At 38.3% G+C, this 19,572-nt stretch overlaps 1 long non-coding RNA gene across 2 annotated transcripts; it reads left to right on the plus strand.

The window, feature by feature from the left end:
• Window positions 1-226: 226 nt before the first annotated feature.
• On the plus strand, window positions 227-11,104 carry LOC118584794. Of its 2 annotated transcripts, none has more exons than XR_004945062.1 (3): window positions 227-326; window positions 1,770-1,844; window positions 11,047-11,104. It is a non-coding gene; the product is annotated as an uncharacterized LOC118584794 (long non-coding RNA). The 2 variants fall into 2 exon arrangements; XR_004945063.1 differs by lacking the exon at window positions 11,047-11,104 and adding an exon at window positions 5,030-6,844.
• The last annotated feature ends 8,468 nt before the right edge of the window (window positions 11,105-19,572 follow it).

Here is a 19,572-nt window from a genome sequence, read left to right on the forward strand (position 1 = left end):
CCTGATGGGCTCAACTTTAGAAGATCTTTGAGCTAGCCCAAAGCAGACTGATCACTGCAGTCAGATTAGATCCCTTTCTGCAATTAAACATAGCTCAAGGAAACTTGTTCTCCAAGTTGCTCCCCCTTATTTACCTGCCTGATACCTACTCAGAAGAAAGCCATGACATGCGTGAGACAGTCTGCACTCTGCTTATCATTCTGCTTTCTTCTTTTGTTTGAAGCTACTCAGAAAGTTAGTTTCCCTTGGAGAGACAGAGAAGCTGACCCAGTTCACCTTATTTATACGAGGACATTCACATAGCTGGCGACCATGTTAACATTCAGGTAAGCACGCATTCAACAGCCAGATTGCTGTTTTGTTTTTATTCGTCCCCATGACATCAGCATCAGCTTCTAGCTTTTATTATCCCTATGGTGGATGAGACCCTTATCTGTCATTTTCCCTTTACATTAGAGGATGTCTGGGCAGAGCTCTAACTATGAAGGGAAGGAAGGGATGACCACCTGAACTAAGTGGAAGATGACTTTTGTCTCTCTGCTTCTAAGTTGACTGGAGTCATGCCCAAACCACCCAATAATCCCTCATTGCCCCACACTGTCTTATTGCCATGATTCCATTTTCCCTTAGCTTCTAGGATTTCCCCCCCCCCCCGCCCCCCACCCAAGAAGCACTTGCTGGGTTGTTCTCTCTTCATATTTATCTCCGTGTAAGTCGGAGTAGTGTTTTTCTTAAATTACACTGTACCTCTTTGTTCAGACATTCTAAAGAAATCCTGAGGTTCTCTCCTTGTATTGATTAGGACAAAGTTGCCTTGAGCTGTCTGCTCTTAGGGAGACAAAAAGGTCACATTTGTAATTGCTTTGAAAGTGGAGAAACTTCCAGAAACTTCGAAAAAGGATTTTTGACCTTAGGGTCTGAACGGTTAATGGAGTTGTTTGTGGATGAGGTAATGTTTTGTTAACTCAGAGTCTGGGCCTGTTATCCCTTGGCAACTTGCTGAGGCACTCTTTAACTGAAGGTGTGTGTTAGCACCGAGAACATAGCTGATTATAGAAACATTGATCTGATGTGCGGGAGGCATTTCTAACTTTTCAGTGAGTTCTTGGACTGAGTGAGTTAGTTACATAAACTCAGGCACCTCAGAGAATTTTTTCCCTTTGCCTTTCTACCTTTTTCTGGGTTTTTCCGATTACTAATTATGCACACAGAAAGTAATGCATTTCTGATGCTCTTTCCCTTAAAATTTCTACTTTCAGATCAGCAGCCTCAGGGGTAGAGATAAATAGGTCACTTATGACTGATGTCACAGGGAACTCCATGCATGCCTCAGATGAACCAGGACAGAATTTGAACAGTAAGATATGGAGTACTGTGACTAAAAATGTAAATACCCTTAGCTCACTTTGAATGACAGATTCTGGCAACAGGTGAGAAATAAGAATACATGCTGAGAGTTTCTTTTTGAGACACATAATTTGGGTTAAAAATGACTCATGTGTACTGGCTGATGTATATAATGACTCTCATAGAAGTGGAGGACACATCGCCTCTCTGCTTATCAGTAAACCCCAGCCCTCATTCCAAGATGCCTTACCTCACTGAGGGGGTGTACTTCTCCTCAACCCTAACTGGTTAAACCAGACAAACCATGAAATACCTTGGATTACTTGGTGGGAAGCCATTATTACCAGATCATTATCACACACCCAAAGGGCTGTGCTGCATGCAGACTCACATTTATTTCATTTGTTTTCTATGCTCTCTAGCTACTCCAAAGCATTCAAGGCAGAAGAAGTTATAAAGAAGCCCCAGACAGTCTTCACTCTCAGGAGAACTTTCTGGTAAAGTTAAGTCCCAGATGCCAACATTAAGACTAATGAACCTTCAAAGCTGAAGGTTTCCAAGGCATGAGATAACCTTCCCATATTCGTCCAAACATCTGCATATCTCTCCCATTCATACTTTTGATGGCATAATTCCTTTATCTATCAACTATGCAATCTGCACAGTGGTATTCTACCTGTGACTGTGCACACAAACGTAAACAGTCTTGTTTTTAAAACCAAGGTTGAATCTTAAAGCATTAGATAAGAAGGTTTGTAATGCAGAGAGAGGGGAAAGCTGCCTGTGGGCAAGGTCATGGGTGACCATGGGTGGCCAGGAAGGCCCTAAGTTTGTCATTGTGCCTAGCATATATAATGGCCTTTTGTAAACACACATGACTAAATTAAGTGGATAGATTTGAGCAACAAGGCATACAGCCGGTTATTCTGAGTACTTAACTCGTGGCATAGTTAGCGTGACATAAGTCCAATAGTATTGGGATTTGTTTGAGGCAGGCTATTATTTTCATAAGCCCGGCAAAACAGTAGTTGCAGAATTTCTGGAGGGTATGTAGGAAAATGTGGGTGGAGCAAACATCATCTCCATGTGTATCTTTCCGACTCATTTTTGTGTCTTTACATCATTTTTGTAATTGTAAATATCTATTTGCCAACTCAAATAGCATTTGCTGTTTGCTGTAAGCCTCCCCATTCCACCTTTACTTCTGTGCCCACAGCTCATCTTGCTGAAAATGCACAACAAAAGCAAATCACTATGTTTGCAGTGGTTTAGATGAAAGGAGTTTGTTAGAATGGTTTCAAACCTGTACATATGTAATTACAAAAGAGAAAAAAAATGCCAAAAAAAATCTGTGTATTATTAACACTGTTAGCATTGCATCTTTTTTTCCTGCACACAGGCCGGCCCTGTGTACAAGTACTGCACAGATTGACAGACTCGATTTTCATCATTTTATTTGTCCTGATTTCTGAGATCTTGGCATAAACAGTGAGGAATCTCTCTTGGAATGTATTTCTGTGTTAGAACGTTTGCCTATCATGTGAAAGGTCCTGGTTTTGGGGTTCAATCCCTAGCATCACCTCCAAAAACTAGTAAGTAAATAAAAGATAAAGAAAAAAAGGGAAAAGATTAAAATTTCTATTCTTGAGTAAACCAGTATTTTCTTTCCATAATCAAACATAATCTTTCTGTCAGCAGGATTTTATTTTGTTTTATAGTGCTGTTTATTTTTGTGCACACTGTTCCTTTTGTTATCAGAAACATTGTGAATACATTTCTGTAAAAATAGCAGAACTCAGTTGCACGTTAATTTCTTCCGGGGAGTCTGGGGTCACAGTGGCTCAGCTGACCCCAGATGAACATGGCAGTCAACATACATTTCTCCACACTCATCTGTTGTCCAACCTCCCTTTATCTTCATGGACTCTGGTCAGAGTGACAACTATCAGTTTCATCTTGGTGTATCATTGACTTGAGAAATGTTTAGCAAGTTGTTGGGGTGAGGGTGGGAGAAGAAAAAATCATTTTCATATTAGGAAAGATGGTATCAAAGGATCAAAGGTCATTTCCCATAAAAGACCAGGACTTGACTTAGACTTCTGTTTTCTTATGGCTTCTGTCTCTGATAGCATCAGAATACCCACATTCCACACAACCAACTTTGTTTTAGTGAACATGGCAGCAACTCAGCTCCAACTTTTGTGTGCTCAGCTCACAGCTTCTCTCTCACCTTAGGAGGGTCCAAATCTACAAACAGATCTGAACCCTTACTTGTTTTCTGATCTCCAACATTGGTACAGGCTTTATTTCAGTGAAAATATGAGTTTATGTTAAAAACTGATCTTAGTTTTACTGTTGTTTGTATGTCCATCTATATCCCGCCCCGCCCCCCAGTCTCTTGTCTCTGTCTCTCTGTCTTCCTCTATCTACTTTGAGGCAGGATCTCATATAGCCGAGGCTGGCCTTGAACTCCCTTTATATCTGAGGATAACTGTGAACTTCTGATTCTCCTGTCTCCACCTACCATATGTTGACATTATAAGAACATACCACCATCACTCCAGGCTTGTGCTTACTGAAGAGCAGACCTAGGGCTCTCTGCATGTTAGGCAAATAGTCAACTAACCTCTTTAATCCCCAAGCTAAAGAATTTGTATTCACTTCTAGAGTCTATCTCCTAATTAAAATATCAGAAATTAAGCAGGATTGATTCCAAGTTTCCCCTATGTGAAAGCTAGACAGATGAAATCTTCACAGTACTTCCCATTATCCTGCAGTCTCCAGCGCTCCCTGCAGCCTCCATTACTAGGGCCATGCGCCTTTTGTCCACTCTTAGGTTACTTACATGCTTGTTCTTTGGCTCTTCTTCCTTGTAACCTTCAAGTCTCAGGACATAATTTACTTGGTCTGTTTTAGCATTTAAGCTCTCAACCTCTCCTAGAAATAGCTCTCACTTGGAGAATTTCTGTAGAGATAGTCTAATTAAATTGTATGACTTTCCTTCAACTGGTGTCGCAATTAAATATGACTCTTTGCAGTGTCTGTTACTCATATTGATCTCGTGGTTTTGGCCTCACCTTTGACATCTAGCAGACAACCTTGAATATAAAGGTCATTCCAGTTACATTAGGCAGAGAACACTTGCCTGGTGCCTCCTATTTTATGAAGCGTTTTGAGGATGTATGGGTATCTTTAAATTGCAAGACAACTCAGAAAGGGAGCTTTTATCATCTTTAGGTTATGAATGAAATACTCAGGTTTAAGAGAGTAAGTTGCCCTGTGTGTACAGTTAGTGACAGGGCTTGAGTCAGAGTCAGATCATCTGGATCATTCCAAAACCAGAGCTCATGTCCTCATTATGTCTGCTTGTAACAGTTTAAAGCCCTTTTGTTTTATTGTGAAGTCAAACAAGCAAAGAGATAGATAGCCTGACGACTAGACTGAGCTTTAAAGATTAAATACTGTGAACATTCACTAACATAGCGAAGAGAAAGAAAATACTATAATGTTTGTCAAGTTTGGAGGGTTATCAAAGGATTGCTTAAGTTTTCTTTTTAATGAAAAATATTTTAATATCCCCCCTTCCCTGGTGTGTGTGTGGGGGGGTGGGGTAAAGAGGTCATTCTCGGATGTCCTATCTCAGGAGCTGACAAAATTGTTTCTTTTCTTTTTTTCCTCCTAGTCTAGCTGGCTAGTAAGCCCCAAGAATCCACCTGTCATGGTTTTCCACTGCTGGGATTATGAGTGCAGTCTGCCATGCCTGGCATTTTCTCATCTGTGCTGGCAATCACACTCGAGACTTCATGCTTGTGGAAGAGTACTTTATGGACCAAGCTAACTACTTACCCCCCTTCCATCTCTTTATACCTGTGTAAAACTTAAGGTTTCCAAGAGAAGGCAGCAATTGATAGTTTGTCCTTAGTCTGAGACAGACAGAGTTGAAATGCTCTGACAAGAGTCTTAAAGGGAAGCATTAGTCCGACTTCACCTGAACGGCTTTTATGAGTGGTGTTTCAACCTTAGCTTCCACTCTTAGCCTACTTGACCAGATCAAATGCATTAAGTTCACCTTCAACATCTATGGCTTCCCAGATCAAGATAGCTTTAGTTGTCTCTATGAGGACTATTTCCTACCAAGACCTGCTGCTATTCTGTCTTTTGTCTTGCTCACAAGTAACCCAGACACTCCTTAGTTTATGATGTTTCAGAAACACTAGTTTATGCATTTACAGACCATGTTTCCTATTACTGTTTAGGAATGGTGTTCTTCTTTTGAATTCCTGCTTTCTCCTGGGATATTGTTTACACAGTGGAAAGCTTTCTCAGTATACATGAAGCCTCCTTAATCTCTGTGACACACCATAAAAACAGCAGTGCTTAAAGGTTTATAAAAGTATATGTGAGTCCATTTTCTGTTCCCATAAGTGAGTTCAATGGCCTGAGTAATTTAAAGAGTAAAAAGGGTTATTTGGCTCCTGGTTTGGAAGTTGGGAAGGTCAAAGGGCACTGAGCCTGCATTTGCTTGGTATCTACTAAGGGGCTTCTTACAGTAACCATAAAGGCAGATGGCATTAAACATCAAGGGTGAGCAAGTGTACTAGCTTGAAGCACCCTTCCTCATCTTGTAAAGTCAGTAGTGACATCATGGGGATCCTACTTTATCTAACCATAGTTACATCTGAAAGTCCCCGTCTCCAAATGTCATTCGGCTGTGATTTAAGGGAATTCAATTTCTACAACATGAACTTTTTGGTGGGCACATTCAAACTACAGTAAAGGACTTTTCTAGAATAGAAAAAACATGAACACTGATTAATTTTAAAGACAGATGATATGTATTTTATAAAATCTTTTCATGATAAAGGGGAAAAGAGAGATTCATATGATTCCCCTCAACCTGTCAGTTTGTGTCATATTTTATAGATTCAAATCAAATAATAAGAAATCATATAATCAGTGATGTTTACATCTTTTTGAAAACCAAATTTATATCAATCAAAGCTCTACATAAGAGAGCAACTCAGGGCTTCCTTTGGTATTTGTTTGTTTGTTTGTTTATAGACAGGTTGTCCCTATGTAGCTCTGTCCTACAATCTGCTGTATAGACCTGTTAGCCTCAGACCCACAAAGATGGGTCGGCCTGAGAAAGCCTCCTGCATGAGAAAGAATGCTTTTGCATGAATATCCTTTCTTGGCTTCAAGATACTTGGATGCATTCAACCCAATCACCCATCCCAACATTCAAATGTGTTTCTTTGTCAGGAACCAGCGCATTCTGTTTCGTTGATTCTACTATTTGTCTGAGCTGAAGACTAACATTCATAGACCTTTTGTGGGAGCAACCCAATCTCTACAAATATTAAATGTCTTAAATAAGAATGGGGATGCTTGGAAATGTGGAAAGGAGTTATTTGTAAGCCATATCATCCAGTCTCTACATCAAGCCTATGTGACCTTATGATTTCAGAGAATTAGAATAAAATAACTTTGGACTGTTGGTTTCCGTTTATTCTGGAAGTTCTATTTCTGATTATCAACTAGAAAAGAGAACTCTAAAAGAGGAATGGAAAGTGGTTAAACCTGATATTCTAAAGACGGAGCAAAGGTCAAACTTTCTGAAGATAATGGATTTGATTACCTTTTATTTAGATTACTGATGCATGTCCCTTTCCTTCCTTTCTTTAATCGTCCTAACTCAGTGCTAGCCTAGTTAGCAGTCTCCTGATTGACTTCCTTCTTTTATTGTTCCTCTTTAAAGCCCTGTGTATTGGTATAGGATCAAGGAACTTAAATACAGGAACCCAAAGAGGCACTTGAGATGGCTTCTGGCAGAAAAATCATTGCATCTGCCTGTATCCTTGGCTCTCATAATCCTTCTGCAAAACAGCATTTGGCCTCATACATTGAATCTAGGACAGGTTCTCAGGAGAAGTTCATTCATTCAGTAAAGAGTAGCTATGAAAGAGTCAGTCATGGACTGGTGGCACAGTGCAGTACAGTGCTTGTTTCAGAAGCATGAGAATCTGGATATAATCCTCAGAATTCACTTAATAAAAGCTCTGGGAGGTGGTGTGTGTTTCTAATCTCAGCACTTGGGAAATAGAAACAGTTAGATCGTTAGGGCTCTCCCTTCCTGCCCAGTGATGTGTGTGTGTGTGTGTGTGTGTGTGTGTGTGTGTGTGTGTGTGTGTTTGTGTGTTAAATGTTTAGCTAGTTTTGAAGTCAATGATTTTGCTTCTAATTTAATGGCCATGTAATTAGGTAATAGGAAAAAAATCAGTTCTCAATAGTCCATTCTTGAAATTCAATAGAAAAACGAGCAAAGCAGATTGTATTTTTCAAAGATGGCCACAGTGTCATTATCCACTCATTCTTCAGTGTGCCCTGAATACTGTTTCCATTGAGAGATGGAGCCTGTGTACTACTCTAGGATGTAGGCCACTACATGTCTGTTTTGTCACTAACAGCAGATGGTAGAAGTGATCTTATGTACTAGGCTATGGAAAAAAAGACAAGGTAGACTTGGCTATCTAGGATGCTTGGACTAGAATCCTGAGCAGGTATGTCATGGTCCCATTGTCCTAACATTATTTTATTAGAAGACAGCCCAAATTAGCATATTTAGAGAAACTATGTCAGAGGTCTGTCTTAGTTATTTTTCCCTTGCTTTATCAAAATACTAGTCAGGGGCTTAAAGAAGAAGGATTTATTTTTGTTCATGGCTTCAGATGGTTCAATCCACTATGTCAGAGAAAATTTGATAAAGCATCTCAATTTACATCACAATGGACCAGGAAACAGAGACAGACAAGAAGCATTTGGTGATACTAGACTGCCAAGGAGCTGCTCCTGTGAATAAACTTCCTCCAGCTAGGTCCCACCTCCCAAATTGTCACACTTCCTCAAACTAGTGCCACTAGCTGCAGACCAAGCATGCAAGCACAAGATCCTATATGATATGCACATTTCATATTTGAAGCAGAAAAACGTCTTAAGTCTACAAGAAAGAAGAAAAAGAAACTGAGACAGAGGAATACAGAGAAGAGCTGGTGGGGGTTCTTATCAGTTCTCAGTTGCCCTTTCAAGGTTCAGTTTTACCATCAGTAGATGAGAGACCAGCTAAGACCCCAAAGTCATGGTTATTTCAGCTGCTAAGTGTTGGGGGCATTTTCTTTCAAGATAATAGATATCCAGATCGATAAATTTGAAGCCTTAACAAAGACCTTGGGGAGCCTGGAAGTGTTTTTCCTTTTGTGATCTGGCCCTCAAGTACTTTCCTTCTCATGCATTTGATTTCTTATTCATAAGAAAACCACAACATTTGCTACAATATTTATTTGCAGAATTACCATGATTCATTTCCAATGAGATAATGTATTCCTAAGAAAAATATTGTTAGACGATGGCACAGTATTTTAAATTTCTAAAGAAGAGAGAAAAGAGTGAAATGAAGGTGTTTGGTAGAAGATTCCAGAAAAAAATTAAAATAATTTGTGAACTGCCTTGTATAGGAAGGGACATGCTATTTACTACTTTATGTATTATAAAAATATGTAATTATATATTATTATTCTGTTATGATTATTTCCATTATTATTTTTGAAGAATGAGAAATGGCTTTCCAGTCATCTTGTCATGATTTTATCCTGACTCCATCATTAAGTAGCATATGAAGATAGGTAACTTACCCACAAAGTTAGCTATTTAATAGACACTAGTTGTACACACCTTCATCCTTCCTATAAATTTTATTCTTCTATTCATGTTGTCATCCATTTTCCTTTGACTACATTTGCTCTTCTTGTCTTTCAGCACGTGGCTCAGATATATTATTCTTTGATTGTCTTTTTCAAGGGCAGAACCTATAGCTAGTCTATCCTGGGTTTATGGAACCATGCTTATTTCTTTTACAGCACTTATTTCAGTGTGCTTTTGTCCTCTGTTGTCTTGCTTGTCACCCTGATTAGGGTGTGGCCCATGGAGGAACAGCATGTATCTTCTATGTCTATCTACCAGTATGTAGTGCTCATATTGTAGAGAATGGGAGAAAACAAAGGGATGGATCAGCGGATGAGTGAGTTATATATTTGCGTTAAACCGCAAATAATGCAAAGTTGAAAAGGGTTTGAGGCAAAAGCTTCTGATAAGCTTTCTATACCACATAAATTATCTGTTTCCGGTGACTAATGTGTCACCTTACTTGATTTGCCATGAATTTAAAGGAGAAATTGAAAAGGTCTGGAATTCTAATGGAATGATTTATCATGTTTTTTTCTTCTAACTTTTTTCATCTCAAAACTGTGGAATCTCAAGTTAATAATTTAAATCTGTTTGTGTTTCCTATTCATTTAACTAGAGGTGGATTTTTCAATGAAATGTGGACTTCCTGGTATCCCTCTGTGAGAGTTCACACAGTTGTGTGTTGTGTATATCTTCTCAAAAAGGGCTTGACCTTATATATTGAGACATAATTTGCTTCATCATCCCCTAGGTAACAGTGTCCTGTGTCAGCTGGTGGTAGAAGCCATGGGGATTTTTGAAGCTGGTCTAAGGGGAAGTTAAGTCAATGTCATTCATTATGAAGTCAGTTTTGAAGGTCATTTTGGAATGTTTCAACAATGTAAAAAATCCTAAACTCTGACTTTGTGAATGTACATGGTATTTATTCTTTATATCTTCACATTATTTATAACAGTGTAAGATTAAAAATAAAGTAAAAATGAAAGTAGTATGAAGGAAACACAATTAAGTACTGTAATTGACCTGAAAATAAATTATGCTAACATGGCAAATATATTGCATAACAGTGATTCATAATACACTGAAAATAATAACTTACTGTAACAGGTATTTCTTAAAGAAATATTAAATAATATTTATTGTTAGTTAAAATATAAGAAAATAAACATTCTGGGAGAAATTTGAAACATGTATACATGTCTGGAAGAAGTATTTCACCAAATTTGATTAGAGAGTTGGAAAATATTGTTTGTCAGCAAGAAGCAAGTCAGAAAGACATTCCTCCAGTCACAAAAAATAATTTGGGTGGCATGCAATAGAGAGAGGCTTAAATTCTCCCTCTTTTATCTCTAGACAATTATGTTACAAAGTCATTTTGGTGAAGAAGCAAAGAATAGTTCACCTCTCCCCCAAGGAATCATAAAACAAGGATGTGCAATTAGGAATTTTTGTTTTGTTTTGTTTTGAGAGAGAGTCTCCCTATGTAGCCCTGGTAGCCCTGGAACTCACTCTGTAGACCAGGCTGGCCTTGAACTCACAGATATATGCCTGCCTCTGCCTCCAAGTGCTGGGATTAAAAGAACTGTACCACCACTCCTGGCCCTTGCTCAGATCACTTCTAAGTCTAGTTAGTTTTAACTGTCAATTTGTAAAAACCTAGAATTACCTTTTTAGAAGTCTTAATAAGGAATTACCTGGACAGGTATGAACTATGGGCATGAATGGCAAGGACTGTTTTGATTTTTAATTAATGTAGGAAAACCAGCCCATTGTGGGTGGCACTAGCATTAGGGAGTCTTGATCAGCATAAGAAGCAAATAAGGATGTATTTTTTATTATGTCTTTCTTTGCTCTTGACTGTGAGTATGATCTGACTTGAGTTCTTGTCTTGACTTTCTCACAATGATGGACTGTTATACCCTGAAATTGTGAACTAAAATAAACCATTTTCCCCTTAAGCTGCTCTTTGTCAGAGGGATTTCATCAAAGCATCAGAAATGGAAGTAAAACAAATGATACATCAGACAGGTAATCAAATATTGTATAATTTTCCCAAGATTTGTAATGCATATGGCACTTGTCAGCTTTATAATATTTACAATTTATTTTTATTTCTCTTTCCCAATGAACCTTGACTTTTCTATTTGTATGTTGTATTACTGCTCAAAAAGTGTGACCTACAAATCTTAAATCTAGCACTCCTCATGCAATTATTTTACTTGTGTACCCTATTTCAGATTTCTAACATCTGTGCTTTAATGTGCTGTCTAATACCCATAAACTTGAGAGATTGCATCACAGTCTGCAGTTAATGAATTGCTCATTTTCATTTAAGCTTCTGTGAAAATAACTTCCAATCCTCTTGTAAAGATTTCCACTTTTATTCCCATTGACTAACATTTAGAGGATAGTAATGTTCAAGGAAAGAAGAAAGAAGTGGAGATGACATATGGAAATGAGGTTGGTATATACTTAAAACAATTCACAAATTGCAGGACCATGAATAGCAATTCAACAGGATGGCCAGTAGCAATAACAAAGCAATGGCCTCACAAAATATGTTGTTCCTTCGTTTATCTTTTTATTTGGCAGAAATGAGTCTTGGAATGGAAGGACTTAGAAGATATTTTTATAAATAGTAATCTGAATCAATAAGGAATTTAAATTTTTGTGGGACTCACCAACTTCAAACCATGAAGGTTTAAAGGTGACTGACTATCTCTCATGATAAAGTTAAGATGTGTATCTATCGAGAATGCAGTGTCTATTGTCATGGAAGCTTAGTTGTTAATTTGGAAGGTTAATCCATGGGGCTCTGTATGGTAAGGCTATTTTGAATGAAAGGTTTTGTCTTCAAAGAATAGAACTGTTTTATTTATTTATTTTTATTTTTTTATACATTTACTCAAGTGCTTTGCAGGTAAAAAAAATGTCTTAATCATAGGAGAGAATAGAGACATTATTTCTATTTGAAGGGATAACTTGAGCTAGGTTCTTGCTCACACTTCATCTGTCATATTTAAGTTTCTGTGGTCTCTGTGGATACTTTCACTGACTTCCTTTCCTGCTGTTGAATGTACTTACTCATATGTCATTCAGAGAACACTGTCTTCTTGTGGCCCTCCCATTTTATCATCCACCATTTTCCCATCATTGAAACACCAGTGTGTTCAAGGACTATTTACTCCTAATGATTGTAAATACAATACACTATTCATAGCCCCAGGTTTTTTAACTCCATCTATGTCTTGTCCATATCTTGATTTTTCATGTACAGCTGTTTTTCCAAATCTTCTCCTGCACAGATATGTTAAATAGAAAATCTCCTTTAAAAGCAAAACCACTGAGAAACAGGTCTGGAACCTTGTCACTTTCCCTACCTCTAAACTGGTTCACACCATGGAAACATCTGCCTGCCCACAGTCAGTCTTTTAGTTTCCAACTGCCCTATTATACATTAGTTATTTACATTAGTTATATATTAGTTATTAGTAACCATCATCCCAAACTTAGAGATATAAAGCAACATCATTTGATATCTCATAGTCTCTGTGAATCTAAATCTAAGTTTATCTAAGCCAAATACTTGTGGCACAGGGTCCCCTAGGAAGTCACACTGAAGGTATCAGCCAGTTGAGTTTTCAACTGGGAAAATTGCCTTCTAATTTTGCATCCATGATTGGCAGGTAGGTTATTACTCTTGTAAACTAATGGACTGAGGGCCTTTTGTTTCTTATAAGCTCCTGGTTAGAGATGAGATTCAGTTACATGTAGCTGTGTTCTTTGAGAGCCAAGTCAGCAAGATAATAAGAGATATCAGTATCGCCCTAGATAGAAGCAGAGGCTTGTGCACCCCATTCTCAGGTATGAGCTCCCATCATGCCTCAGTATTTAGTTGGTTCAGAACAAGTCAACAACATTCAAGAAGATGATATCACACAAAACAGGTCTGAACACCAACCGATGGGGCTGTTGGGTGCCATGTTGTACACTGCCTCCTCTGTTCCTTTATATTAAAATCTTAAAAGATCAGCATTACATCACAATAAAGTGCAAATAAATAATATTTCACATAATGGACAATTCTCAGAAGTTGTCCCACCTCATTCAAAATTTGAACAGCTTAGAGCCCTCTCTGCATGGAGGTAATATCACCTGATCCTCTCTCATTATTCCTCTAATTTTATCTTCTTGCAGCAATGCCCTCTTAACATATTTCTGCTTGAGAACTTACTTGTATCTGAGTCTTCATCCCTTGGAGACCCTTTCACATATTTGTTCCCTTATCTGCATGCTTCCATGCATATTATTTGTATCCAGGGCAAATAGTAGGAGTCATAGGACATAGTGGGACATCCCTTATGCTTTGCTTATTAGTAATAGTGAAAATGGGGATGTTAGCATCATTTCATACCTGTTCAGGACCTTGCACAGAAGAAGCATGCAAGTACATTTGTTTGTTGTTTTAGACAGGCATACTGTCTTGGCTTCTTTGAGAACTCTTGAATGAAGTTCAATTTTAAATATGTGAAACTATATATTTTAGCTTGTTTTTGTGCATAAGTATTTTATTTCATCAACTTTTCAAACCTGTGAAGCCAGTTCTTTATTATTATCATTTTCTTTTTTACACATTAGAAATGTGATACTTAGAGAGGAAGTGAAGTGTGCACAGTTGGGATGTGGTGATGCCAACAGAGAATTGTGTGTAGTCATCTCAGGGACTCTCCTTCTGTCTTTCTGCTCTGCTCTTAGGAACACATCAAGGAGAAGACGTCAGCATTCAGGCATGTTCCATTGCTGAAGAAGCTTCATTAGGGGACTAGAACCAATATTGACAAAATTGAAGAGGTAATTATAAAACTGAATCATAGTTATGCATAATCAAAAATACTTAATTAAGACACAGCGAAGATTGCTGAAGGAAAATTCAGGATGCACAGTTTAAGGTTTTCCTCTGTACCTAAGCAAGCTATACAACTTTGCAGTTTGTCATTTCCTTGAATGAACCCATTTTCCTTATCTGTAAAAAAGACATACTTCACAAAAGTAATTATATGAGTAAAGAATGTGGGAAGGTTGTCATAAATTCTATTCCTACAGGAATACAAAGCATGACTTCTGTAACTATGGAAAATTATCATCTTATTTGAAATGGTGAACTGAAAGCAATCTAAATTTTTAAATGGCTGTATTTCAGATTCATCTATGTGAGTCTACACAGCATTAAAATGCATTTGACTAAGTTGTATAGAAAGTATAATTAATTAAATACAATGTGAATTATTCTTTTATAAAGAATGCTCTAGTTTGTATATTGAGAATTAAAAAAAAATATGTCATGGGTCCTTCCCCCATGAACACATCTGACTATAACATATAAGAGTACTTAGGCATATATAGTAATCAAAGTATGAAAGTTAGATGAAAAAGTATAAAGTTTATCATTTGATTGATTAATCTGCTCAACACTTAATACATGCATTTAAAAATCTATCTAGATTTCCAAAATGAGGCCATCCACTCATGAATGTGATCTCATATATCTGAGTCTATAAGCTCTTTTGGTTAAGGTACTTCAGGCAACACAAGTTTCAGGCACACTGATAGCCAGTGGTACTTTGGTTTTGAACTCATAGTTCAGCAGTCAGCTTTGTTCTATAGAGAGTGTAACAGTCTCAAGTATATTATTTCCTCTCCACAGGTGATTCTAAAATACAGGGTAGACATGATTAATGTACAGCTTCAACAAATCTGCTGTTTTTAGTTTTTTAGACAAGGAAAGTCTCACTGTAGAGCTCAGGCTGTCCTTGAACTTACCATGCAGCCCTGGTTTGCTTGAAACTAATGGCATCCTCCATTACCTTCTTAAGTGCTTCGATTATAGGCACTGACCATTACATCCTGCTTATACTTTTGGATAACTTCAATTTTTTAGAAATTTTATTTTATTTGTGTAAATGGGGCATACATATTGTGTGAAAGTGTGCTTGCCCATATAAGCATATGTGGTGTGCATACTGCCTGGCATAAGTCCCCAGGATCTTTCTGTCTTTGTCTCCAGTGCTGAGGTTACAAGCTTGTGCTTCCACATTGGGCTCTTCATGTGCTGTGATGAATTGTCAGCTCGATTCAACCAAGAATCACCTTGGAAGAGAGTTTCAGTGAAGGATTGCCTACAATGGGTTGGACTGTGAGCATGTCTGTGGGACGTTATCTTGATTAAGTTAATTGATGTGGGAAGAAAAAGCCCATTGTGGGGGGGTCACAATTCCTTAGGGAAAAAAATCTTGAACTGTATGAGTGGAAAAATCAAGCTGAATACAAATTGAACAAACAATTGAACATATATGTGTCCATTTCGTTCCCCTTCTGACTGGTGTGAGGTGATCAGCTGCTTGAAGTTCATGCCACCTTGATTCTGTGCTGTGATGGATTGTAACCTGGAATTGTGGCCTAGAAGCAACCCTTTCTTCCCTAAGCTGCTCTTTGTCAGGGTTATTTATCACAGCAACAAACATCAAACCTAAAGCATTTGGATATGGAGATCAGAATTCAAGTCCTCATGTTTGCTCAACAAGCACTTTTACTCACTAAGCCTTTTTGCTAGCCCTAGATACCACTTAAAGTAGTGAACCCATGGTCCATACCAAGACCAGGTGAGGAATTTAGGTACAATTTTATTAGGGCTATTCATGATGATTGCCATATTCTGAGTATCTTAATATTGAATAAAATTCCTGTGCAGAATCTATACCAAATTAGAATTAGCTGTTAGCACCATATTGATGCTTTGCTTTTGTTGTTTAATTAGGTTATTGTTTTTGTGTTTCTTTTCCTAATAATTTTATATTTGTTTATTTTTTTCATATTCTATCATGCCCTTGACTTGTTTCTGTGTTTTGAGTTTGAAAAGTTATGAAGAGCTCCAAAAGGTATCTCAAGAATAATTGAACATTTTTTCTTGGTTTAATCATCCATGTATTGCAAACCATTCCCTATGTAAATATACTGCAGAACCCCTAAGAGCCTTCTGTGAGGCTTTCCAGACAGTGCAGACTCAGAGGCAAGTGTAGCCAGGATTCCATGAAGCCTCCCTGACAGTCCTCTCTTGGAAACTCCCCCGTCTGCTTATTTCCCCTGATTCCTTTTTGTCTTCTTCTGTTTCTCAGTAAAAGAGAACCAGAAAGAAAAGCTTTAATGACCACAGTAGTGTGCTGGCTCACAGACCTTTTTGTAATGATAGCTTCTCAGTCACTAACTAACTTGTAAATCTTCAAAAGGCATGAATTTTGAAGTTTGAGCATGAATTTCTGATAGTTTAAAATAATTAGTGACAATTCTCAATAAACATTTTTCTTCAGGATTTCTTAGCAAGGTATGAATAGCCTCTAGCTTCTGATGTAGCTTTTGCTGACAATTCAAACTTAGTTGAAAATAACTTCGAAAGAATATTGAGATCAAAGAGCTCATGATTCATAAGCAGAAACAAAGGGATTTTAACCAAGCAGATTAGAATTTCAGAGATGACTGCTACCTGGCATTGTCAGGATGGGTCCTCTCAAGCATAGTGGAGCTGAAACTGGAAGGATGGGAGAGAATCAAGTTTCTAGAGAAACATGCCAGTCCAAACAAGTGCAAAGCCAGAAGGCAATGCAAGCTACCTTGGTCATCCACAGCATCCACAGCATGCCAGATGCCTTGCTGGTGCTGGGTGGGGGGGAGCAGAGGATTGGTGGGTCACAAAGACATATTTTGTTTTTAAAACAAAATGAAATGCACTAAGTGATTCCTATGTGGCAGCTCCTAGGGATGCAGAAGTGAGCACACCATATAAAAATTCCTATCATCCTAGGGAGGAGTAAGTAACCGAAGAAAGCAGACCAAATACACAAACTAAATAAAGAAAGACACAAATGTGGGAGGTGAAAACATACTAAGACAATAAAGGGACGTGGGTTGTGATTATGTCTGTTTGCTTTATTGTCTCAGTTGCTGACATTCTGAAGGAACTGTAGGACTTGAGTAGAAGGACTCTCAGTTGGGGTCTCTATTGTGGTAGGCTAACTGGAGGCTTCTCATCAAATGATAGCAGGAAGGGAGTGAGAAATGGTGAGAGCCAGTATTGAGTAGATTTGCCAGTGAGATTGTGTATGATAGAGAAGACTAGTCAATGATGTCTGTAGCAACTGGGGAAATGGCAGGCCTCTTTCTGGAGGTAGAGAGACAAAAGAAGAAGCACTGTGGGGCCATGACAAAAGTTTGGTGATGACAATCGATATTTGAACTCACTGTTAGGTATACAAGAAGAGGGGACTTGTGGACATCTGGTTACAAATAAAATAGCCATTTTCAGTTTGGGGAGAGAATAAAGCATGCATACGAGAATAGACCTGAATTCAGACCAAACACTGATGTGGGCAGTGGTGCTACTTGGTCATGAGATTACAGTGTGGTCAACCAGTGTTTACTGGTTTCCTACTGTTCTCCAAACCTTCTCTTGAGCACCAGTAGAGGACACAAGGTGACTTGCGGGGCACACACACGTAAACAGCTGTGGTGACACATATGCTGAGTTGGGGGTTGCAATGACAGGAAGACAGAATCAAAAAAAGACCTACTATGGTATGACTGGAACAAGCCAGCGAGCTAGGTGGGTTAAAGGACAGGTTCTTGCAGTCACTTTACTACCTGGGGTTATGCTTCAGGGAGGGCAGGTGGGCTGGTAAGGCAGCCAAGCTGGACCTGAGGTTGTAGAGCAGTAGAGAATTCAGGAGGACAGGGCTGAGAGCAAACCACTGTGCTATGGGGTCAGGTGGAGACTTCAAATTTCATATTTGAGTTTTATTTGGATTTAAAGATAAACCAAGAAAATTTTATGACTGGGAAGACATGGGACTACAATTAGATCACTGTTTCAGAATATTAATGGAGAAAGCAAGCTACTGTGTGGAATACATTGGACATAGTGGTTTGATCTCACTTGGATGGCTGCTCACAAACACTGTGGATTATAAATGAGACATTCTTCATCTTTATCTGACCCAGACACAGGAAAGACAAAAGACAGTTTCAGGTTGGGAGTACCAATAAAGCCATGAGATTTGTACAGTGACATGATGAAATGTGTGAGGTGGTGAGAACAGGGGATACAAAGAAACCTCATGCAGCAGGGAGACCCCAGTGCTCTGAGGTGGATTGCAGAGAGAATCAAGGTGAGAAGAAATGAAAGTTGCAATTGTCCATCTATCCTGTGATGGATCCATATGTAAAGGAACACATGTTGATACCATAACATAGCTTCATTTTTGAGAGAACTTCAAATAAGGGAGAATATAACACCTTCAATATTCTCAAATTTATTGACAGAATCTTCTTAGATGTGAGACTTACTTACCCTTTGTAGCCACCCTCTTACCTTCCTTTTTCTTTTTGTCAGCTAAACATTGAACACAATTATATTTAGATAGGAATAGATTTAATTTGGTATTGATAGCTGTTTTTTCCGAATTGCCAGTCTTTGCTTGTCCTCAGATATTTTATATATAAAATTAGCAACTTGGTAATCATTTATGGTCCCTTGAGAATAGAAGTTATTAAAGGACCACATACTTTGAAAACAGACATTGCCATGAGAACCCCTCAGCCTTGGAGTCTGTTGACTTTTGTTAAAATGGCCACAGTAGCACAATAGAATAATCTCTCTCTTTCTCTTTCTCTCTCCCTCCCCCTCTCTCTGTCTCTGTCTCTCTCTCCCCCTCTCTCTCTTCTTTAAACTGTTCTTTATCAAGCCTCATTCAGTTAGGGAAGAAGAGAAAAAATAGGAAATAAATGCAAAAAGATCCATTAGATTGAAGGAAGTTCCATAGGGAAATTGATGATGGGAAGTGGTACTTAGAGAGGAATCTGTATAAGTCACAAGAGGAATTTGCCAGTGTTTGTATGTGAAACATTCCTATGATAGTTGTTGGAGTGAAAAGTAAGAAAGTGCATACCTTTTCTGAAGAGATCATTTCAGAGAGGGAGAGAGAGTGAAAGAGAGAGAGTGTGTGTGTGAGATGAGATGAGAGAGAGAGAGAGAGAGAGAGAGAGAGAGAGAGAGAGAGAGAGAGAGATTATTACAAGCTACTTCCCCATGGCTTTTGATAAACATATGTGCATCCAGATTTACTCTTTTCAGAAAGATGTGAGTTCACAATAACAGAACAGCATCATGGGAGAAATGCTTGCTATTTTCCTAAAGATTTCACTTTGGACAATTTTAACAAACACAGTGTGCAGAAACACTATCAGCTTCCTACACTTATTCTATCCAACAACCATTTTGTAGCAATACTGCTATGTGACAAGAGTCCTACTGCAAGTGGTGGTATGTTTTCCTTTTTTTTTCCCCCTCTCCCAAATTACATAACCTTTTGCTTGCTTATTTTACACAATGTGTTCAAATTCTGTGTGTTATTAAATCATTCAAGGTCCTTGAAGGTA

This window comes from Onychomys torridus, chromosome 5 (assembly GCF_903995425.1).
Source record: "Onychomys torridus chromosome 5, mOncTor1.1, whole genome shotgun sequence".
NCBI lineage: Eukaryota > Metazoa > Chordata > Mammalia > Rodentia > Cricetidae > Onychomys > Onychomys torridus.